Source organism: Schistocerca cancellata, chromosome 7 (assembly GCF_023864275.1).
Source record: "Schistocerca cancellata isolate TAMUIC-IGC-003103 chromosome 7, iqSchCanc2.1, whole genome shotgun sequence".
In the NCBI taxonomy this organism is placed as follows: Eukaryota; Metazoa; Arthropoda; class Insecta; order Orthoptera; family Acrididae; genus Schistocerca; species Schistocerca cancellata.
In genome coordinates, this window is record NC_064632.1 from 472995383 (window position 1) to 473021154 (window position 25772).

Below are 25772 nucleotides of genomic sequence, written 5' to 3' on the forward strand. Positions count from 1 at the left end.
GTACCATCACGTTTCCTACTTTGATAAAGGTCGGATTGTAGCCTATCGCGATTGTCGTGATTGTGGTTTGTGGTATCGCGACATTGCTGCTCGCGTTGATCGAGACCCAATGTCCGTTTGTAGAATATGGAATCGGTGGGTTCAGGAGGGTAATACGCAAAGCCGTGCTGGATCCCAACGGCCTCGTATCACTAGCAGTCGAGATGACTGGCATCTTACCCGTATGGCTGTAAAGGATCGTGCAGCAGCGTCTCGATCCCTGAGGCAACAGATCGGGACGTTTGCAAGACAACAACCATCTGCACGAACAGTTCAACGACATTTGCAGCAGCGTGGACTATCACCTCGTAGACCATGGCTGCAGTTACCCTTGACGCTGCATCACAGACAGGAGCGCCTGCGATGGTGTACTCGACGACGAACGTGATTGCACAAATGGCAAAACGTCATTTTTACGGATGAATCCAGGTTGTGTTTACAGCATCAAGATGGTCTCATCCGTGTTTGGCGACATCGCGGTGAACGCACATTGGAAGCGTGTATTCGTCATCGCCATTCACGCGTATCACCCGGCCTGGACGTTACATTTCAGATACGTTACGACCCGTGGCTCTACCCTTCATTCGATCCCTGTGAAACCCTACATTTCAGCAGGATAATGCACGACCGCATGTTGCAGGTCCTGTACAGGCCTTTCTGGATACAGAAAAAGTTCGACTGCTGCTCTGACCAGCACATTATTCAGATCTCTCACCAATTGAAAACGTCTGGTCTATGGTGACCGAGCAATTGGCTCGTCACAATACGCCAGTCACTACTCTTGATGAACTGTGGTATCGTGTTGAAGCTGCATGGGCAGCTGTACCTGTACACGCCATCCAAGCTCTGTTTGACTCAATGCCCTCGCGTATCAAGGCCGCTATGACAGCCAGAGTTGGTTGTTCTGGGTACTGATTTCTCAGGATCTATGAACCCAAATTGCGTGAAAATGTAATCACGTGTCAGTTCTAGTATAATATATTTGTCCAATGCATACCCGTTTATCATGTGCATTTCTTCTTATTGTAACAATTTTAATGGCCAGTAGTGTACATTTACTTAAGGCCCATCAGCAGTAAAGAAGCCATTCACTAGTGATGAAACTGTAAGAATGCACCTATTCCTGGTAACAAAAATACTTATTTTATCGGCTCAGCCTTACCATTTCATAAATCTTTAACCCCTTTCGCCACACAATATAAGGTGGCCTGCAGAGTATATAATCCTACAGGATGAGATGGTTTATCTTGCGACTCATGAACACTGTGACATATTGAACGGTAAAAGATTAGTTCTGCTCTTTCCTATTCTCAGGAGAAGGTCCTGAAGGTGAGCGGTCAGTCCTCTGTTGGACGAGAGAGTGGCTGTTATAGAATGTTGGATACGTTCCTTAAGGACTGTCCTGGCGGTAGCGTGAGGTTACGATTGCTTCTCAGTCAAGTACACTAAAATTTTAATGTTACTTCCTGGAACAAGCCTCTCTCCGTAGTTTGGTAACCTCGGATGCAGCTCAGCAGCGTGCTTCCTCTGATAGAAGAAAGGTCCCTATAGAAAACGGTTCGTGCTGCGTTCAGCCGAAGAGGCAGCTCGGCATCCTACCAGCCAGGTTGGTGGCCCTGTGATAGCACCAGTTCTCTGAATGCGTACAGGACTGATGTCCTTAGGCTTTAGCGTGGCTGGAGCTTCAATTTGAAAGTAATGTCCCCGAACTTCACAGATTTTTGCAATCCCGTGAATTTTCTGAATTACTTGATTAGTGATCTTGAAACTTGCTATGTCCCTTCCCATTCGATGACTCTCTATTCCAGCGAGACATCGATGCTTTCAGTTGGCTGTAGTAAACTGATTTTAATGCATACTGTGATTAATTCCATCGATTTTTAACTGATTGGTTTACAGTCCCGTGAATGCTGTAATTGAATTCCTGATTCCCTACGCAGTCCGCCATTGGAGACGTGAGTATAATTTAATTCAACTGTCTTTCTTTTGAAGGGGTCTGGATTGGAAGCTTCTCCGCGTGCTTTACATATTTTATAAATGCCTCGAGGTTACAAAATACGTTCATAAAATACTTCCTAAAACTTAAGTTTAGGTTAGATACTAACAAATTTCTATTTTTCAAAAATACTTTTCTTGCTGTTGCCAGTTTCCATTTTATATCCTCTATACTCCGGCCATCATCAGTTATTTTGCTACCCAAAGACAAAAAATCTATTACTTTTATGTCTCGTTTTCTAATCTAATTCCCACACCAAAGCCTGAATTAATTTGGCTACAATACATTAACTTTGCTTTACTTTTACTGCTCTCAATCGAAAAATCTCTTTTCAAGACACTGTCCATTCGATTCAACTGATCTCAGGTCCTCTGGCGTCTCTGACTGAGTTATAATGTCACTCGCAAACGACAAAAATTTATTTCCTCTCCCTGGCCGTTAATTTCCTTTACAAATTTTCTTTCATTACTACTTGCTCAATCTACAGATTTAATAACATGGAGGCTATGGCACCAACCTGTAACATTTACTTCTCAACTATAGGTCCACTTTCATCTCCTTCGTCTCCTGTAGTTGCAGTCTTTTTTCGACAGAAGTTTTAAATAATTTTGTTCTCCCTGTGTTGTATCCCTAATACCTTAAAAATTTCAGAGTGTCGTCCAGTCAACATTGTCTAAAATTTTCGGTAAACCTACAAATGCCACAAACGTAAATTTGCTTCCGTTTCTCGTAAAATAAGACGTAGGATCAGTAATGTCTCGCGTGTTTTATACTTCCCAAGAGCCCTAAGTGATCTTCCCGAGTGCGGCATCCAGTTTTCCGCTTCCGGTAGCCGAGCTGAAAATAAAACAAAAAAAAATAAAAAAATAAAAAAGTTGTCTGCGTGACGGAATGCCAGTCCTAAGGACACAGGTTTGATTCCCGGCTGGGTCGGAAATTTTCTCCGCTCAGGGAATGGGTGTAGTGTTGTCATAATCATCATCATTTCATCCCCATCGACGCCCAAATCGCCGAAATGGCGTCAAATCGAAAGACTTGCACCAGGCGAACGGTCTACCCGACGGGAGGCCCTAGTCACACGACATTTACACTCCTGGAAATGGAAAAAAGAACACATTGACACCGGTGTGTCAGACCCACCATACTTGCTCCGGACACTGCGAGAGGGCTGTACAAGCAATGATCACACGCACGGCACAGCGGACACACCAGGAACCGCGGTGTTGGCCGTCGAATGGCGCTAGCTGCGCAGCATTTGTGCACCGCCGCCGTCAGTGTCAGCCAGTTTGCCGTGGCATACGGAGCTCCATCGCAGTCTTTAACACTGGTAGCATGCCGCGACAGCGTGGACGTGAACCGTATGTGCAGTTGACGGACTTTGAGCGAGGGCGTATAGTGGGCATGCGGGAGGCCGGGTGGACGTACCGCCGAATTGCTCAACACGTGGGGCGTGAGGTCTCCACAGTACATCGATGTTGTCGCCAGTGGTCGGCGGAAGGTGCACGTGCCCGTCGACCTGGGACCGGACCGCAGCGACGCACGGATGCACGCCAAGACCGTAGGATCCTACGCAGTGCCGCAGGGGACCGCACCGCCACTTCCCAGCAAATTAGGGACACTGTTGCTCCTGGGGTATCGGCGAGGACCATTCGCAACCGTCTCCATGAAGCTGGGCTACGGTCCCGCACACCGTTAGGCCGTCTTCCGCTCACGCCCCAACATCGTGCAGCCCGCCTCCAGTGGTGTCGCGACAGGCGTGAATGGAGGGACGAATGGAGACGTGTCGTCTTCAGCGATGAGAGTCGCTTCTGCCTTGGTGCCAATGATGGTCGTATGCGTGTTTGGCGCCGTGCAGATGAGCGCCACAATCAGGACTGCATACGACCGAGGCACACAGGGCCAACACCCGGCATCATGGTGTGGGGAGCGATCTCCTACACTGGCCGTACACCACTGGTGATCGTCGAGGGGACACTGAATAGTGCACGGTACATCCAAACCGTCATCGAACCCATCGTTCTACCATTCCTAGACCGGCAAGGGAACTTGCTGTTCCAACAGGACAATGCACGTCCGCATGTATCCCGTGCCACCCAACGCGCTCTAGAAGGTGTAAGTCAACTACCCTGGCCAGCAAGATCTCCGGATCTGTCCCCCATTGAGCATGTTTGGGACTGGATGAAGCGTCGTCTCACGCGGTCTGCACGTCCAGCACGAACGCTGGTCCAACTGAGGCGCCAGGTGGAAATGGCATGGCAAGCCGTTCCACAGGACTACATCCAGCATCTCTACGATCGTCTCCATGGGAGAATAGCAGCCTGCATTGCTGCGAAAGGTGGATATACACTGTACTAGTGCCGACATTGTGCATGCTCTGTTGCCTGTGTCTCTGTGCCTGTGGTTCTGGCAGTGTGATCATGTGATGGATCTGACCCCAGGAATGTGTCAATAAAGTTTCCCCTTCCTGGGCCAATGAATTCACGGTGTTCTTATTTCAATTTCCAGGAGTGTATTTTAGCATCCAGTTTTTCCATTCTTCTGTAAATATTAGAGTAACTGTTTTGCAACTGTGACTTACTGAGCTTATTGTTCAGCAGTATTTACACCTGTCAGCACCTGTCGTTTTGGAACTGGAACTGTTAAATTCTTCTTGAAGTGAAATACTTTTGTCATGGCTGCATCTTCCAATAATCCACGTGAATCTGTGGGAATTTCGCTTTTCGCAGGAGCCTTGTTTCCACTTGTGTCTTTCATTGCTCTGTCAAATTCTTCTTCCAGTATCATGTTTCCTATCTTATCTTCATCCTTTCCCCCTTGTGTTTCTGAAAGACTATCCACAAATTTGTTCCCCATATGTAAACCCTTTATATATTCTTTCCACCTTTCTGTTTTCCCTTCTACGCTTTGCACTTATTTGCCATCTTATTTCTTGATATTCACATAGCTGCTTCTCATACGTATAAACGCCTCTTTAATTTTCCTATTGCTGCCTTTTTACCTATGTAATCCTCTTTTACCTTCACTATTTCATCTATGAAAGCTAACCTTACTTCTTTTATTGTATTCATATCTCCTGCTTCAGTCAAATTTCACCTAATGGTCCCTCTGAAACTTCCACCAACCTCTGGTTCCGTATGCTTATCCAGAGCTTATCATCTTAAATTCCTAACTTTTCGCAATTTCTTCAGTTTCAATCTGCTTTCCATAAACAGTATGTTATGATCGGAGTCCATATCTCCCACTGGAAAAGTCTTACTTCTTAAAATCTAGTTTCCAAATTTGTGTATTAAACCATTATACAACCACTATGAAATCTGATTTCATGATTCAAAAAGCACGTGTAGCGATGACTGAATATGCAACATTTTTTTCTTCTCTTCCTTTTCCTACCATTGAATTCCAGTCATCCATCACAAATAAAATTTCGTCTCGCTTAAGTGAATAATATCCTTTATCTCATTTTCATGCAAGTGCGTATTTTCTTCTATTATTCGAGAAGTATGCTATTTGGATTATATGTTCGAATTGCTGGGAAAGTCTAAAAGGGTGCATTAATTTTTCTCTGGCAGTGTATATAGGTGACAAAGAGCGCCCTTCTCTGGTACTACTCAGTAGGAATCAACACGGATTCCGAAAACAACCATCTTGTGAGACTCAACTCGATTTATTTGTTCATGAGACCCAGAAAATATTAGATAAAGGCTCCCAGGTAGATGCTATTTTCCTTGACTTCCGGAAGGCGTTCGATACAGTTCCGCACTGTTGCCTGAGAAACCAAGTAAGAGCCTACGGAATATCAGACCAGCTGTGTGGCTGGATTGAAGAGTTTTTAGCAAACAGAACACGGCATGTTGTTCTCAATGGAGAGACGTCTACAGACGTTAAAGTAACCTCTGCGTGCCACAGGGGAGTGTTATGGGACCATTGCTTTTCACAATATATATATAAATGACCTAGTAGATAGTGTCGGAAATTCCATGCGGCTTTTCGCGTATGATGCTGTAGTATACAGAGAAGTTGCAGCATTAGAAAATTGCAGCAAAATGCAGGAAGATCTGCAGTGGATAGGCACTTGGTGGGCAACTGACCCTTAACATAGACAACTGTAATGTATTGCGAATACATAGAAAGAAGGATCCTTTATTGTATGATTATATGAAAGCGGAACAAACACTGGTAGCAGTTATTTCTGTAAAATATCTGGGAGTATGCGTGCGGAACGATTTGAAGTCGAATGATCATATAAATTAATTGTTGGTAAGGCGGGTGCCAGGTTGACATTCATTGGGAGAGTCCTTAAAAAATGTAGTCCATGAACAAAGGAGCTGGCTTACAAAACACTCGTTCGACATATTCTTGAGTATTGCTCATCAGTGTGGGATCCGTACCAGGTCGGATTGAAAGAGAAGATAGAGAAGATCCAAAGAAAAGCGGCGCGTTTCGTCACAGGATTATTTGGTAAGCATGATAGCGTTACGGAGATGTTTGGCAAACTCAAGTGGGAGACTCTGCAAGAGAGGTGCTCTGCATCGCGGTGTAGCTTGCTGTCCAGGTTTCGAGAGGGTGCGTTTGTGGATGAGGTATCGAATATATTGCTTCCCTCTACTTATACATTCCGAGGAGATGACGAATGTAATTAGAGAGATTCGAGCGGGCACGGAGACTTTCCGGCAGTCGTTCCTCCCGCGAACCATACACGACTGGAACAGGAAAGGAAAGTAATGACAGTGGCACGTAAAGTGCCCTCCGCCACACACCGTTAGGTGGCTTGCGGAGTATAAATGTAGATGTAGATGTAAGCAGTTCAAGTATTGCTACGTATATCCAAGAACAAATGATAACTAGAGCCTAGCTAGTACGCATGAGAGCAAGATAATAAAAAAGAAAGCAAAATGGAGAGCTCGCTTCCACAATTTTCTCGTTGTTTAGTCGGTAGTAAACCTCATTTCCCGCGCGCACAAGTCGAGGTGGGGGTCAATTACCTCGCTGCAGTATATCAGAAGTCTCCATTGGCCCGCCTTATGGCGGGATGAGAGTGCAGAAGGGCAGGACATTTTTTGGGCCCTACACGGCCGCTGCTTCCAGCAGTAGCTGCTAGCGCCCCTAGTGAGTGGGGTGGGGATACGGCGGGGGGGGGGGGGGATGGCTCGCCTCCAAACAGCGGTGCGATTTACGGCCCCCCTGGGCTGCGGCGGGCCTGCAAAGCCCCCTGGAGTATCTTTCTTCTCTTCTCTACTAACAAACAGCGTCCCACGCGACCATCGGATGCTCGTCGGCCAGCTCTGCAGCTGCCCCCTGACGATGGATTGTCTCACCAGTTCGTCTGCTAGGCACAGCAGACACACCGCAATGATTTCCTTAATCCGTGTCTAACATTCACGCATTATTTTACGCAATGTAATACCTTAAGTATGTGGCTGGATTTTCATGCAGCGTTAATCCCTCAAATACGAATGCGGTTATGCACCAAAAAAATCTAAAATTTGCACATAAAATATACCCGTAAGCTGTTCGCATGAAGTGATACAAAAAATGAACTGGCATCATTTTAGTACAAATAGCAGCATGTCATTCTCGATGGAGAGAAGTCTTCCGAAGTAAGAGTGATTTCAGGTGTGCCGCAGGGGAGTGTCGTAGGACCGTTGCTATTCTCAGTATACAGGGTGTCCCAGCTATCTTGTCCACCCAAAATATCTCTGGAACAATAACGGCTATTGGAAAACGACTTTCACCGGTATGAATGTAGGGCTGGGGCCCATGAATGTACATTTTTGGAAACATTCTAAAACGAAAGCATATGTGTTTTTTAACACAAACTTTTGTTTTTTTAAATGGACCTCCCATATTTTTTCTTCAGCAATCCATAGCATGACAAAGCACATACGCAATGGCTTTGATTGCATCGCAATATTCCCATTATATCCCGAGATATTAAGACGCGAAGTTGACGCTTGAAACACCCGACATGCGCTGCTAGCGCACGTCCTGAGGCTCAGGCGTGAACCCCATGCTGCCCGTAATCACACTTCCATACTTATCAAGAGGTCCGAAACGAATGATACGGTCTGCTGCGCGATTACGGGCAGCATGGGGTTCACGCCTGAGCCTCAGGACGTGAGCTAGCAGCGCATGTCGGGTGTTTCAAGCGTCAACTTCGCGTCTCAATATCTCGGGATGTAATGGGAATATTGCGATGCAATCAACGCCATTGTGTATGTGCTTTGTCATGCTATGGATTGCTGAAGAAAAAATATAGGAGGTCCATTAAAAAAAACATACGTTTGTGTTAAAAACATATATGCTTTCGTTTTAGAATGTTTCCAAATATGTACATTCATGGACCCCAGCCCTACATTCATACCGGTGAAAGTCGTTTTCCAATATCTGTTATTGTTCTAGAGATATTTTGGGTGGACAAGATAGCTGGGACACCCTGTATATAAATGACCTTGTGGATATAATCGAAAGTTCACTGAGGCTTTTTGCGGATGATGCTGAAGTATATCGAGAAGTCGTAACAATGGAAAAGTGTACTGAAATGCAGGAGGATCTGCGACGAATTGACGCATGGTGCAGGGAACGGCAATTGAGTCTCAATGTAGACAAGTGTAATGTGCTGCGAATACACAGAAAGAAAGATCCTTTATCATATAGCTACAATATAGCAGGTCAGCAACTGGAAGAATTCCATAAATTATCTGGGAGTAGGCATTAGGAGTGATCTAAAATGGAATGACCATATAAAATTAATCGTCAGTAAAGCAGATGCCAGACTGAGATTCATTGGAAGAATCCTAAGGAAATGCAGTCCGAAAACAAAGGAAGTAAGTCACAGTACACTTGTTCGCCCATTGCTTGAATACTGCTCACCGGTGTGGGATCCATACCACATAGGGACATAGGGTTGATAGAAGAGATAGAGAAGATCCAACGGAGAGCAGCGCGCTTCGTTACAGGATCATTTAGTAATCGCGAAAGCGTGACGGAGATGATAGATAAACTCCAGTGGAAGACTCTGCAAGAGAGACGCTCAGTAGCTCGGTACGGGCTTTTGTTGAAGTTTCAAGAACATACCTTCACCAAGGAGTCAAGCAGTATATTGTTCCTCCCTACGTATACCTCGCGAAGAGACCGTGAGGATAAAATCAGAGAGATTAGAGCCCACACAGAGACATACCGACAATCTTTCTTTCCACGAGCAATGCGAGACTGGAATTGAAGGGAGAACCGAAAGAGGTACAGAAGGTACCCTCCGCCACACACCGTCAGGTGGCTTGCGGAGTATGGATGTAGATGTAGATGTGGGTCTCACGTAATTCCTTGTAACTGATTCACAAAGAAACGTTAGTAAAACATGCATGTAAACTTGTACTATATAGCATTTTCGAAAAGCTATTGGACTCACAATTAATTTTTCATTTCCCTTCTGTTAAAGTTCACAGTCGGTATATGTTTCAGGTGTTCGAAAGTAAGTCGTCTCCCGTTGTCTCGGAAAATGTGCTTGCAGCGGTAGAAACTTCCCTCGGGCTCACAGGAACTTAAGCACGCTTACACGAAAGCGGCTACTTGCCCTGCTGTTAGCGATGTGTTGTTCGGAAGTTCAGTGCGCTTACCTGTTAAAGTTTCTTCAATTTCGCAAATTCGTTCGTATCCTAAATATTTTTTTAAAGTATGTCCTGAACTTAAGCCTCCACTGTTTCACCAACTCCTCCAAGGACAGAATAAGTTTTAGGGACTGCGGTTTGAACACAATAAACAATCAAGAGTAGAACTTCCCGTCTCCATAGAAAAAATTGTCGCCGGAAGGTGAGAAAAATGAGCAGATGTATATGCAAGATTAGCTATTATATCTAGGCTATTCAGGGCGTCTTGGACAGTTTGAACCGAGGCTGGATCGAATGAACAAATGAAGCTCTTGACCGTTTCTAAACGTTCATTGTAGCAAATCACAGCGGACAGCCATGTGCCTCAGCTCCTTGCGATTGGGTCTGGTTGCAGGGGAATGTCAGGTGCTGCTCTGATCAGAAGAACTGCTTTCTGTAAGTTGCTTCAACAAACACCTTCTTTGTAGCAGACACCAATTTATCAACAGGATTAAAATCTGCACGAATGGTTTCAGAAACGCGATGCAACCCATGAGCAAGACAAAAAAATGGCTCTGAGCACTATGGGACTTAGCATCTGTGGTCATCAGTCCCCTGTAACTTAGAACTACTTAAACCTAACTAACCTAAGGACATCACACACATCCATGTCCGAGGCAGGTTTCGAACCTGCGACCGATGAGCAAGACAAGTATAATATTACTTTGAGAGCAATACCAGCTTTGATCGTGTAATTTGTTGCATCAGTCACAAGCAGCAATACAGGCTTCTACACGGAATCGATAACAAATGAGGAAACTGCTATTGTTACTGGAAACTCCTGTAGAAACGGCGTACACCGTACATTTTTGTTAAGAGATCCCATCGCAGTATTTGAAATAAACCATCCTTCACAGTCTTGTCTCTTATTTTTGTAATCGTTTCGTCGTAGAACTGCTGTACGTAATTTTTACGTGAAGTGGATACCTTCTGTACTTTACACTCTGTATTCATCTCAATGAAACTTTTCAGGGCAGGATTAGTTAATTTCCACAGCAGAATATCTACCGACAAAAAGGCGTCGCAAAAATCAAAAGAAAACTGAAAAACTTCACCAGTGTATATACAGTGTATATAACTTCACCAGTGTATATACAGTACGTGAACTGATTACTTTTACAGATGAATACCACCAGCGGTTCTAAAGTACAAGGAATCGATCCACACCGAAACACCCATATTAGCACGTGGTGTAGCGTTCAAGGGTAGCAATGCAGTCCCTGACCCTGGCATCCAGTCGATCGTGTTAAAGAGTACCGTCCTGGGATACGTTATGCGACATCTGCTCGACCTGTTCATGTAGGTCCGTAAGATCTGTTAGCTGATGTGTCACACGAGTGGCTTCTCGTCCAATCATGTCCCACACGTGCTCGATTGGAGACAAGTCGGGAGATCGTTCTTTTTGCCAGGGAAGCTACTGCACGCCTTGCAGAGCACGTTGACTTTCATGGCCAGTGTTTGGCTGAGCATCACCCTGTCGGAACAACACATCACCTCCCCGTTGCATGATTAGCGAAGGAATGGGTCTACCTACATTCTGTGCCTACTAAGCTGTGGTTAGCGTCCCTTCCAGGGACACCAGAGGTGAACAAAAGTTGAAACCTCTCGCATCCCAAACCATAACGCCTGGAGTGAGACCAACGTGTCAGGGACGAATGCACTCTATGATGCAGTGCTTACTAGGTCTACATCGTACGGGCTTCCAGGAAGAGTTTGCTTTCATCGCTCAAGACCATGGCACGTCATCAATCTTGCAGGTGATCCTTTGAAGACACCAGATTTGGACTTCGATGTTGTGGCGTGAGTACAAGACGGTCTAGAAGTGAATGTGCCCGTAGTCCCACTGCTAATAACCGGTTCTCAACAGTTCGTGTTGGCACATCTGGGCTCACAAGCCGTTTTATTTCTGCTGCGGTAACGTGAGAGGCAATTCTGACGTTACGGCTAACAATGGAAGCAACGCTAAAGAAAAATCAAGACACTTTCCTAGGATATGTCGACCTGGAAAAAGCGTTTGACAATATAAAATGGTGCAAGCTGTTCAACATTCTGAAAAAAGTAGGGGTAAGCTATAGGGAGAGACGGGTCATATACAATATGTACAACAACCAAGAGGGAATAATAAGAGTGGACGATCAAGAACGAAGTGCTCGTATTAAGAAGGGTGTAAGACAAGGCTGTAGCCTTTCGCCCCTACTCTTCAATCTGTACATCGAGGAAGCAATGATGGAAATAAAAGGAAGGTTCAGGAGTGGAATTAAAATACAAGGTGAAAGGATATCAATGATACGATTCGCTGATGACATTGCTATCCTGAGTGAAAGTGAAGAAGAATTAAATGATCTGCTGAACGGAATGAACAGTCTAATGAGTACACAGTATGGTTTGAGAGTAAATCGGAGAAAGACGAAGGTAATGAGAAGTAGTAGAAATGAGAACAGCGAGAAACTTAACATCAGGATTGATGCTCACGAAGTCAATGAAGCTAAGGAATTCTGCTACCTAGGCAGTAAAATAACCAATAACGGACGGATCAAGGAGGACATCAAAAGCAGACTTGCTAAGGCAAAATAGGCATTTCTGGCCAAGAGAAGTCTACTAATATCAAATACCGGCCTTAATTTGAGGAAGAAATTTCTGAGGATGTACGTCTGGAGAACTGCATTGTATGGTAGTGAAGCATGGGCTGTGGGAAAAATGGAACAGATGAGAATCTAAGCATTTGAGATGTGGTGCTATAGACGAATGTTGAAAATTTGGTGGACTGATAAGGTAAGGAATGAGGATTTTCTACGCAGAATCGGAGAGGAAAGGAATATGTGGGAAACACCGATAAGGAGAAGGGACAGGATGATAGGACATCTGCTAAGACATGAGGGAATGACTTCCATGGTACTAGAGGGAGCTGCAGAGGGCAAAAACTGTAGAGGAAGACAGAGATTGGAATACGTCAAGCAAATAATTGAGGACGTAGGTTGCAAGTGCTGCTCTGAGACGAAGAGGTTAGCACAGGAAAGGAATTCGTGGCGGGCCGTATCAAACCAGACAGTAGACTGATGACAAAAAAAAAAAAAAAACAGTATGATCTTCCACAGCTGCCCTTACAGTACGACCATCCTGGTGGGTGCCTGTTCAACGTGGACGTCCAGAATCTCGTCTGAAGGTGTGAGAATGTTCACCTGACCACCGGTACCAGAATCGCTGCTCAATTGACGCAGCACGTCTAGCTTGACATCATCGGATCAAAATCTATGTCCTTTTTCCAGAGTTACTATTTTTTTCAGCAGTTTACTACCTCCGTGATATTATGTATTACGTCAGACACTTAATATTGCACGTGTTTCCCTATTACTATTTGTTGTGCCGTTCTCGTTAAGGATCATCCTGCCACTCGGACGGCCACAGTTTGACATTTTTCTAACCCCCTTAGGTGGCTGTAGGAAGCACGAGTGTGTCTCAGTGGCACTGTTCCCTGCTTGCTTCACACGTTCGTATAACACCGAGCCTTCTCGCTGTGACCATTCCCTTGTCAAAGGGCAGACATAGATGGCGCTCTGGTAGCTATTCCACTATGCTATCTGTCGGTGGACGACGAACAAACCATTATCAATAAATTTACTTTCCCCCAGGTGTCATTTGCCACCATCGGATCAAATTCGATGTCCTCTTTCCAGACGTACAATTTTTTTTTTTTTTGGCGGTATACTATCTCCGTGATAATATATAATATGTCAGATACATAATACGGCATGTGGTCCGGAATTTTTATTTGTTATTATCACTGAAACATTCCTTTCGTCTGCAAGTCAGTGCTTCATTGGTTCCGCATGAAATCACGTTCACGCCCCCAGTCAGAATACACATACTTTTGATACTTTTGTGCAACACCACATCCAGATAGTTGACCGCTGCAAGCCTTGGTTTGAGATCTCTCTTTCACCGAACGAGTCCCTGCTCGCTAACCTCAACACTCGCGTAGAAAAACTACGAAATTGGCTAAGCAGAAATTCAAGGCCGCGGACTCTGTTCGCACTCTCTCAGTCTTCCGAACTGCGCTAAGTAACTTGGTTGATCATTGAGAATACGCTACAAGCCGGCCGGGGTGGCCGAGCAGTTCTAGGTGCTACAGTCTGGAACAGCGCGACCGCTACGGTCGCAGGTTCGAATCCTGTCTCGGGCATGGATGTTTGTGATGTCCTTAGGGTAGTTAGGTTTAAGTAGTTCTAAGTTCTGGGGGACTGATGACCTCAGCAATTAAGTCACATAGTGCTCAGAGCAATTTGAACCATTCGCTACAAAAACACGACAATAGAGTGCACCCAACTTCTATATCACAGAATGGCTACCTGCCGATTCCTCCATTTCGCGTGTTCCAAACCTTTTTAGCCAATTAGAATCTGAAGCGGATTGCAAGCTTTTTCATTGGCGTTTTCTGCTCCCACTTTTATCTATTCCGTAAGGCACTGGATCTGTGTCAGGAGCTGTAAGATTCAATCTGTAATGAGTGCTGGAAACACCAGCCATCAAGGGCAAAATACTCGCCCTTGAAATGCACACAATCAGCTCGACCACCAACTATCTACAAGGATAAGTGAAAGACCGGCCTATTCATGCCTAACGAAAATCCCCCTCCGTTCGGCCACAGCGGCCGGCAAATTGCTTGAAAAAATTAAAAAAAAAAAACATCACTACCCTATGGCGGTACGTTCCTTATAATTGGTGCGATATAACACGATTTTTTTAATGACAAACTGCGTGCTGAAATGGAAGCGAACATGTTACAGACGCTGTAGAGAAGTTACATAGAATCCTCAGAGCGATTAGGAGACTAAACTTGGTGACACATCAAGCACTAGAGCAGCTGCTGTTGTCAAGGTGCCATGGTGACAGAGTGGCCGCTCTCTTTGGACGTTTCCATGGCATGGGCAGTAATCTGATGATAAAAGGCCATACAAGTTTTAATAACATTAAGATACATTACCGTTATTGTATTAATTTACAGGAATGGAAGGACAAAACGTGATAACGATAGAAATGCGCCAGTACGTATTAACCTAACTGGTCCAAAAGTACACAATATAACGAAAACTATGTGAGATGAAAGCTTGTTCCTAACAAAGTGTCACTAACATAGTTGCGAGACGTGAATAAATAGTTGTGCAGCAATTAATTTCCATAAAACCGAAATAAGACAGGAGATATGGCAAAAGCCGTAAATGAAAAGAGGAAAAGCAGCATATTTGGATTCAAATGATATTCTGAAAAAAAAATCAGAATATGCTTCATCCCGAAATCCCATGTGGTCGTTAAGAGAAAGGGACTGTCAAGTTAACAGAATGCGGTGAACGCACCAGAAGCTGAGGGCCCGTGGGAAACTCCTGCTCGGCCACGACACCGAGCGACGTGACCAAGTATCACATCTAATCCATGAGCGGAGACACTATCCCCGCTTCCCCCAACAAACGACTGTCCCGGTGACCCAACTATCATCCGCGAACCCCCTCTGCACAAGAAAGGTAAACACGTAGAGTTCCAAACATATTATCGATCCACAAACTAGCAGTGGTCAAGTTCCAAAACCTGTATGTGGTATTATTTATATAAAGAAATTATTCAGGTAGTGAAGGGAGACGAAAATTTAATAGTGATGGGTACTGGAATTCGAGATTAGGAAAAGGGAGAGAATGAAACATAGTGGGTGAATATGGATTGAGGGAGAAAAATGAAAGAGGAAACCGTCTGGTAGAATTTTGCACAGAGCTTAACTTAATCATAGCTGACACTTGGTTGAAGGATAATAAAAGAAGGTTGTATACATGGAAGAATCCTGGAGATACTAGAAGGTATCAGATAGGTCATATAATGGTAATACAGAGATTTAGGAACCAGGTATTAAATTGTAAGACATTTCCATGGGCAGATGTGGACTCTGACCACAAACTATTGGTTATGAACTGTAGATTGAAACTGAAGAAACTGCAAAAGGTGGGAATTTAAGGAGATGGGACCTGGATAAACTGACTAAACCAGAGGTTGTACAGAGTTTTAGGGCGAGAATAAGGGAACAATTGACAGGAATGGGGGAAAGAAATAGAGTAGAAGAAGAATGGTTAGCTCTGAGGGATGAAGTAGTGAAGGCAGCAGAGGATCAAGTAGGTAAAAAGACGAGGGCTAGTAGAAATCCTTGGGTAACAGAAGAAATATTGAATATAATTGATGAAAGGAGAAAATATAAAAACGCAGTAAATGAAGCAGGCAAAAAGGAATACAAACGTCGCAAAAATGAGATCGACAGGAAATGCAAAATGGCTAAGCAGGGATGGCTAGAGGACAAATGTAAAGATGTAGAGGTTTATCTCACTAGGGGTAAGATGGATACTGCCTACAGGAAAATTAACGAGACCTTTGGAAAGGACCCACTTGTATGAATATCAAGAACTCAGATGGAAACCGAGTTCTAAGCAAAGAAGGGAAAGCAGAAAGGTGGAAGGAGTATATGGAGGGTCTATACAAGGGCGATGTACTTGAGGACAATATTATGGAAATTGAAGAGGATGTAGATGAAGATGAAATGGGAGATACGATACTGCGTGAAGAGTTTGACAGAGCACTAAAAGACCTGAGTCGAAACAAGGACCCGAGAGTAGGCAACATTCCATTGGAACTACTAACGGCCTTGGGAGAGCCAGTCCTGACAAAACTCTACCAACTGGTGAGCAAGATGTACGAGACACGCGAAATACCCTGAGACTTCAAGAAGAATATAATAATTCCAATCCCAAAGAAAGCAGCTTTTGACAGATGTGAAAAATACCGAACTATCAGTTGAATAACTTACAGCTGCAAAATACTAACGCGAATTCCTTACAGACGAATGGAAAAACTGGTAGAAGCCGACCTCGGGGAAGATTAGTTTGGATTCCGTAGAAATGTTGGAACGCGTGAGGCAATACTGTCCCTACGACTTATCTTAGAAGAAACATTAAGGAAAGGCAAACGTACGTTTCTGGTATTTGTATACTTACAGAAAGCTTTTGACAATGTTGACTGGAATACTCTCTTTCAAATTCTAAAGGTGATAGGGGTAAAATACAGGGAGCGAAAGGCTATTTACAATTTGTACAGAAACCAGATGGCAGTTCTAAGAGTCGAGGTGCATGAAAGGGAAGCAGCGGTTGGGAAGGGAGTGAGACAGGTTTGTATCCTATCCCCGATGTTATTCAATCTGTATATTGAGCAAGCAGTAAAGGAAACAAAAGAAAAATTCGGATTGAGTTTTAAAATCCATGGAGAAGAAATAAAAACTTTGAGGTTCGCCGATGAAATTGTAATTCTGTCAGAGACAGCAAAGGACTTGGAAGAGAAGTTGAACGGCATGGACAGTGTCTTGGAAAGAGGATATAAGATGAACATGAACAAAAGCAAAACAAGGATAATGGAATGTAGTCTAATTAAGTCGGGTGATGCTGAGGGAATTAGATTAGGAAATGAGACACTTAAAGTAGTAAAGGAGTTTTGCTATTTGGGGAGCAAAATAACTGATGATGGTCGAAGTACAGAGGATATAAAATGTAGAATGGCAATGGCAAGAAAAGCGTTTCTGAAGAAGATAAATTTGTTAACATCGAGTATAGATTTAAGTGTCAGGAAGTCGTTTCTGAAAGCATTTCTATGGAGTGTAGCCATGAATGGAAGTTAAGCAGGGACGATAAATAGTTTGGAAAAGAAGAGAATAGAAGCTTTCGAAATGTGGTGCTACAGAAGAATGCAGAAGATTAGGTGGGTACTTCACATAACTAATGAGGAGGTATTGAATAGAACCAGGGAGAAAAGGAGTTTGTGGCACAGTTTAACAAGAAGAAGAGACTGGTTGGTAGGACATGTTCTGAGGCATCGAGGGATCACAAATTTAGCATTGGAGGGCAGCGTGGAGGGTAAAAATCGTAGAGGGAGACCAAGAGATCAATACACTAAACAGATTCAGAAGGATGTAGGTTGCAGTATGTACTGGGAGATGAAGAAGCTTGCACGAGATAGAGTAGCATGGAGAGCTGCATCAAACCAGTCTCAGGACTGAAGACCACTACAACAACAACTTATTTATTTATCTATCAAGTTCCCTGAGACCACGCGAGACAATGCTGCTTGGTGATGGAACGAGCTACAACATAGTCTGCAAAAATCTGATTAGATAATTTATAAACGAAAGAATTAAATAAAACACAAGAAAGCTGTAAGAGAGAATACGAATAAATGACACGTTGCAGAGAAAATTTCCAACTACTGCCAGAAACGACTATACAGAATAACAGGATTGTGCAAGGGAACTATTGCCGGTTTCGGGTCCTACAAGAGTAGGATCAGCAAAGTTACATACAGTACTTCGACATATGGCGTTAAAAGGAAATAGAGAAAAGCTGTAACCTTTACCCCTATGGCTGGTGTTGGTGGCTCCTCGGCTTTTCACGTGATACTGTGATCGCAAACAGTTGGATTTGTATACACGGGGTTTATGACTCGATTTCTTCGGTTCTGCTGGAAGCCTATTAAAAATGAAACTTCCTGAACAGTCCACAACTTTCTATACAAAGCTTAAGGAAGTGTTATCCAATTACACTTCTATTTTCCGTGTAGTGTTTACTGAATGGATGCTGCAGTTTCTTCCGAATGAATCACTATTGTCAATAAAAAGTCCCATAACGCAGTATGCATACATGTACATCGGAGTTAGAATTCCAATACACCTGCACGACGGCCTGCACTGAGTTCGCGAACTGATGTGGCAGATCAATCTGATCGCCCTTTTCTGAGCTAATCCTCAGTGAGTCAATAGAGTTGAACCCGCCCCCCAAAGAGAAAGGAACACTACGAGATAAAAGGGTAATTAGAGGAAACAGGTCTCCGTTTTCCACTGCCAGAGACAGAGAGAAGATATTCGCACAGTGAAGATAAAAGCATTCATTTCCTGCGCAAGATCTTGAAGTTGTACATCCACGAAAGTCTTTTATTGACCCTCAGTCTTAGGGATTATTGCGACAGGGACGGTAAATTTTCACTTTTAAAAGGATTCCGTCTGAGAAACTGCGTGCATTGCGGTTTCTTGCAGCTGAGCGTTAATCCGTTTTCTGAAAACCACGTGCTAATGTTACTGACTACCACATCAGTTACATCATTTACTTTACGTACCATGTCTCCCAGAATACACTCCGGCCGCGATGGCCGAGCCGTTCTAGGCGCTCCAGTCCGGAACTGCGCTGTTGCTATCGTCTCAGGTTCGAATACTACCCTGGGCATGGATGTTTGTGATATCCTTAGGTTTAAGTAGTTCTAAGTGTAGGGGACTGATGACCTCAGATGTTGAGTTCCATAGTGCTCAGAGTCATTTGAACCATTTCAACCAGAATACACGTATGTCGTCCGCAGAGACGAAATTTTTTGAGTTATTTGTAAGGGTTAGTGGTAGACATTGACATGCAGGATCCATAATTAACGTTCCAGATTCGAAGCGCTGTAGGCAGAGAATTATTGTCAAAACGTAGAAAAATTTAATTTCTTATTATTGATGCTAGGGCAAAATCGTAGGACAAAAAATTACTATTATATAGCTCTGGAAGCGTCCGAAAGTAAATGGGGTCGGCTACAAACAACACATGAATCGCAATACGATTGCTATGGTTAGAGCTGAATATTAGGCCATCCTTACCGTTCAGTATGCGTGACTGCAGAAGTTCAACACTTTACAGTTGTGCCACTGTTAATTAAGCCTGTCCACCACGGGAAGACCGCACCACATCGGATGGGAAAAATCGGTCTACAGTTCTCCTAAGGTCAAAAAGACATAAAAAGCTAAATGACATGAGTCCTTGGGTCGAAAGCCGCACAAAAGGCAAAATGACATCGTTCTCTAACTATCGGCAGACTGGCGCAAGACATGTTCAGTATGCTGTTCACCGTTTTATGACATAATTTGAAACCCAGTAACAGCATGTTTTACTATAGATCGGAGTCTCTCGAGGGCCACTAGCCGCATACGTTGCACAGAGCATCCCTTCAATTCAGCTATGTTCGTACTGGAGCAATGAACGTAACATCTTTGACGTAACCTCACAGCCAGAAGTCACACGGATGAAGGTCAAGTGATCTGGACGGACAGGCAGTAGGGAAATGACTGCCGATAATTCTAGCATTTCCGCTTCACTGGCTGTGCAACGTGCAGAGGGGCGTAATCTTGCATAAAAACGATCCTATCCACACAGCCACTCTGTTGACAGCTTGTAATGACTCTCACAACGTTTACCAGTGACGGTACAGGAATAGAAACCGCAGGTCTCACCTCCCCGAAGGAATACGGCCATACGATAAACGACGCGCCAACCCGCACCACACGCTCATCTTTACAGAATGAACTCGTCCTGTTGATGTGCGTCCGGATTGTCCGTTCCCCATATTCTGCACTTCTGCGTACTGACGTGTCCCTGCAGATGGAAACGGATTTCGCTTGTCCACAAAATATTCTATGCCCATTCATTGTCCATTTCCATGCGAGCATGAAATTACACAGCAAACGTTTGCCTTACTGGCATGTTAGGAGGAAACAACTGCTGAATATGAATGATTTCGTATGGATAGCAATGCAGGATGATTCGTAGGATTTTTTGCACCGTGACCGCAGGCGGTCGGGCAATTCCCCGTGCACTGCGTATTTGGACACCATAGCCCACCCCTGCTGCAGTGCTGTGGCCATTTGTTCGACACTGCTTTCATCCCTTAGTCATATTGCACTTCAAAAGAACCTGTCTTTTAGAAGTTTGTAATCATTTTCTCCACATCCTTAGCAGACATTGGACCACTGGATTTTCATACCCTCGGGCGTCTGGAATCTCTGTAGGACTACTGGCGCATAGTTACCGTTCTCGTAACTGAGCTTTACCAGATGTACTCGATCCTTCAAGGAGACAGTTATATTGGATGTCTCGCAAGCAAACTGATGGACAGTCGTGTGCCGCTTGTCTTCTGGTGTGCATGTTCTGACAATTTCAGCGCCATCTATAGGTCAAACATTAACGGTTTTTTCCATGACGGTTTCCACATGTGTCAACAATATGTCGTTCAGATTTGATGTTATTTTGAACAGTGGTTCTCTTTCTACAGCGTTTTGAAACTGGAACTTCAGGTATGGACGCCCTATCTATCGTGGAAAAAATGAATCGAAAACAGAACTTTACAGGACGCTAGTTAAAGTCACGCCTGTTCCCTACTTCTTGACCAAAAATGGCTCTGAGCACTATGGGACAACTTCTGAGGTCATCAGTCCCCTAGAACTTAGAACTACTTAAACCTAACTAACCTAAGGACATGACACACATCCATGCCTGAGGCAGGATTCGTACCTGCGACCGCAGCGGTCACGCAGCTCCCGACTATAGCTCCTAGAACCGCTCGGCGACTCTGACCGGCTTTTCTTGACCCTCGAGGACAATCTTGTGCATCTTACTTTCGAGATACGACGTAAACGATTGTTGACATTTCTCTCTGATCCCATGTCGTCCAACTTATGCAAAAGTACTTCGTTCTCCTGCTGTTAAATCACAGAAATTAGCTACTGTCCTCAACTTGTAGCTTATCCTTCACAGTGTCTCACAAACAGGAGAATAAACTGCATTTTCTTTGGATAACCCTTTCCCGAATCCAAACGTCCCGTCTGGCAGTAAATGATGTACACTAAGATGTGTAGGAGCTTGCTTACGCTTCGCTTACAGGGCACCTAAGGGATGCAGCGTTCTTGGAATGCTATTGAAATAAAAATTACCGCAAACACCCTAAATAGAGACGGTGGTTTGCAGCTCAGCGCTGCGTGGGATCCAGCGATCGTGCGGTTGAAGAGGGAACATCGAACGCCGACTCAAAACATGCCCATATATGGCAATGTGACGGGCACCAGTGACGTCACAGCCGGCAGCTAGCGTTTATAAGGGCGCACCAACAGCCCACTGGCAGTCATAACACTTGACAGTGGCCAAGGAGTACTTGGCCGAAAGCTCGTGTAGTTTTAAGCAACTGACGCGTTTGGAAACCCGAGAACATTTTATTCAATGTTATCGCCGTGAGACTCTGCATTCATACAGTAATAGTCTTCGCTATATACGAAGTCCAAATAAGCACTTGATACAGATCACTACAATCTGTTCTGCGAGTGCTGCCTGTAACTGTCCACTGATGTCCGTATTCTGGCCGATCTGAGCGGCCGAGGCTGGCAGCCCTTATGTTCACTTCTCGCAGGGGGCGCTCCCAGGACGGCACGGTCTTTGTCTGCGGGCTATTGGCTGACGTTTCCGCACCGTCTTCTCTGGTCTGTGCGTTCGTCGCCTTCGTTCCGGCGCTTGTGGTTACGCCAGAACAAGATGTATCACTACTCTCCTACACAAAGGTTTCTCATAAACTTCTGAAAACGCAGGTAGCAAAGAAATTGTCCGGTAATTGTCTATATTCTCCATGTGACCGGTTTTATAAAGTGATTTCACTAAAGTGTGTTTCAGTGTTTCAGAAAACTGGCCACACCTGAAAGACACATTGCACAGCTGACTAAATGTCTTTTATAAGTCTGAAGGCTGTCTCCATTTTCTCTAGACTTTTGAGTGCCAGATTATTGTTGACAATGTACTTCTTTTTATTTAAATTATATCTGAAACCCCAGTCCTTTCGCTCTGTTACTGATATTTTGTTTTTGAACTGTGTGAATGGAGTGTCACGGAATCGCAAGGTAGTCTGCAAAACAAAGGCAGACTCTCCTAGTATGAGTTCTTACTATTTTAGTTTTTAATTTTGTCTTAAGATAAGTATCCGAAAGGTAGCACAAAATTATTATGAGTCCATCACTCTGTCCAATTCGTGCTTTAATTTCAAAGTTTTGTAAGTTGTACCCCCTGACCTTTATTTTGGATTTTGTTGATTTGAACGCCTCTTTAATTATTGCAGGAGAATATAAGGAGAGTATATCACCGAATCCACACGGAAATCATTGTATTAAGACCACAACCTCGAACTGGACTACGGTTGGAGCCATCTTAAAATTCAAAGGAGCCATCTTAAAATTCCGCTGGGACGGTTTAGAAAAACCGAGAAAAAGTACTTGTAAAGACAGGGGCAAATCTGAAAACACCTCTCCTCTAGAATGTAATATCCCACTGCTCAGTTCAGCTGTGTCGCAAGTGCTACTTATGAATTGACTGTAATAAATCGTTAAAAATTCTTTTATTTCCTTGATGATCCTAGCATTCAAAAGATGCGTAGAATCTGAATCGACGGAGATTTATTTATGCTATTAGTCATTTGAAAGTTGCCCTGCATGTTTGAAACGGGGACCTATAAAAAGTTCTTATATATGCCGTGTGTGGCGTAACAAATCGCACTTCATCAACAACTGGTAGTGTGCATTTGTTGAAAGAATTATTCATATTTACCTGATCAGTGAGAACTTCTGAAGCACATCTGCATTCAGGACCATATTGAAGATCTTTATTGGAGTTTTAGTTATCCACATCATCCTTACATTTGTACAAATCGTCCCTGAAAAGCATTTTCCTGGGAGGAACACCGCACTCGTTCGTATCACTAGCCGCCATGTTTTTGTCACTTACCACTGTTTACACGTAATCAAACACTATCTCTTCTGTTGCGCGGGAACTAACACCCCCTAAATAGGCGAAGGGACCGCATGATGTTCGGCATCTTCCTCGGACAGTATGACACGTGGCGTATTAGTTTTAACTGAGCATTAAATATACAAATTAGATACGGCCTTTGAAAGAATGCCTAGAAAATCGTTACTCAGTATAGAAATTCTCCCTGGTGTGCCAGTATTATTTGGTCACAGAGCTGTGCAACTGGCACTTCAGATAGTAACTGAACAATTCAGTTGCTACTGATCAATGTCAGTACTGCAGTTTGCTATCGCGGTCAGTACAAGATGTAGAGATTGACTCTGAAATGGTGGTTCCTTTCCTGAAGTGTCATGGCTTTATTCATTGGGGTACGTGAACTTGCTGAACAATTGACGCTAAAAATGTGGTCAGCTACATTAAGAAATTCTGCGTGAGGAGGAAACAGGATTGTTGTGTGAATCTGTGCTATACAAATCACATTATTTCGTGTTGTTCGTTTATGTCACATTTCCGTCAGCTATCGTGGTAAGTACAACTATTTCTTTCAATTTACTTCTGCTAAATTGTTATATTGGTAGTGATAAACACTAAACTACACAATTACGAGAAGTAAAGATAATTATTAAACCTGCGCTTGCCTCGACGTTGCGATTAAGATATACCAGTTGTACTGCTCTCTATATGCCTTTCATTGTCTAAGTCATAATGAGCTCATTTCGGTATACTCCCATCGTCCGGTGCTCTTGCGTGTAATATTGATGCTACCATATGCTGTATGTGTTGCAATGTGTATTTGCATTTAAACGTTACTAGGATGTTCGTTTCAGGTGTAATGTTGTATCTGACTTTTAGATACAATTTAGTAAATTTTTTGTGTGTTATTTTCCCTCTTGATAGTTTGGATGACTATGGATCAGCGATATTTTGCCCTGCGGCTCCGAAAGAACAAAAGTTATTCTTGTGTGAATTTGTTAAGTATTATGGAAATTTGAGAGAGAGAGAGGAAAGAAAATTAAGAAGTATACACAGGATGGCATATTGGCCCAGAGGAAGTGAAAGAAATTCTGTGTTTCTCGTCGTTAGAGAAACAGTCAGTTGCGGACACTGTGGCCCAGTTGCTGAGTGATGACATCTAAGTGAATATCGTCGGCGGCTGTGGACGTCGGTGATAGGCCAGGAGATCGAAGCTCGAGGTTGTGATAAATAAATACAGGTTCTGTGTGCCGTCGTCACATGTCACTGTTAAGTTTTTTCCTTTAACTTGTGGTAGGACCTTGCCTGATTGTTCTCATTCTGTGGTCTCCGTGATGTACAATTTCTTCATAACATAACCAAGCACTTGATGAAGATGGAACATATAAAGAAAGATTTGGAAATTTTTCCGAATCTGAGGCAGCGAATTAACCGCGAAGTTTACATGGAAGGACTCAGTTACGAAACACTTCGTTCCCTCATTTCCCAGCCTAGCTGTTTAACGTTTAGTGCCGTGTTCGTCACGCAACGTGATTGTTCGCTAAGTAATATACTTACAAAAGAGGAGCGAAACTTGGAAAGTAATGATGTAATTCCACAGTGCCACGTCTTGTAGGCGATGACATCTCGATCGGCGAAAGATTCAAGTCCACGAAGGGAGGCGTTTTCACAACGAACGATGCCTAGGGTAAACCAACCACTAACAGAATTTCCAGAAGCGACGTCCAAAGTGAAATTAATCCTGCAGCGAAGGAAAAATATAGGTCCATTTAATATAACTGCTTGGGCTGTTCCATTTCCTCCAAGTTTAATCTCGAGGCTAATAATATGTTTGAACACAGGCATGCGGTGGCAGCGTTGACGATGCACACGTCGACGAGGCATAGTGCTTCAGTGCTGTTGCAGATAGAGCTCACAGCGGAATGGTTCCGCTGGCGTGCACTGCCCGCTTATATAGGAGACGAATGATCTTCATTACGTAACGCCCTGATAACAGACTTAGACTCTGTAGTAATACTAGCAGGCCGGCCAGAGTGGCCGAGCGGTTCTAGGCGCTTCAGTCTGGAACCGCGAGACCGCTACGGTCGCAGGTTCGAATCCTGCCTCGGGCATGGATGTGTGTGATGTCCTTAGGTTAGTTAGGTTTAAGTAGTTCTAATTTGTAGGGGACTGATGACCACAGATGTCAAGTCCCATAGTGCTCAGAGCCATTTGAACCAATAGTAGCAGCACGCCTACCATGGTGCGCCGAGCCAAGTCGTGCGGGTTGCATCACTGACTCGCTAGGCGCTGAGCGGGCAGTGCGGCACTATGCTTTCGAATTTTTTCAAACCGTTGCATCCTTGTGTTGTGGACTGGCAAGACAGCCAATCCACTAGGAGGAAGCCGAAAGGCACGCGTTTAAGCTCACGCAGGCTGGCGTGAGGTCTGGAACAGGTAAAGTAATTGAGACTAGCAAAT

At 44.0% G+C, this 25772-nt stretch overlaps 1 protein-coding gene across 1 annotated transcript in view; it reads left to right on the plus strand.

Annotated features, from left to right (window-relative positions):
• The window catches only part of LOC126092834 (protein O-mannosyl-transferase TMTC2-like), a 445889-nt gene that overhangs the window by 352841 nt on the left and 67276 nt on the right, over positions 1–25772 (plus strand). The gene's annotated exons all lie outside the window — the stretch shown is intronic.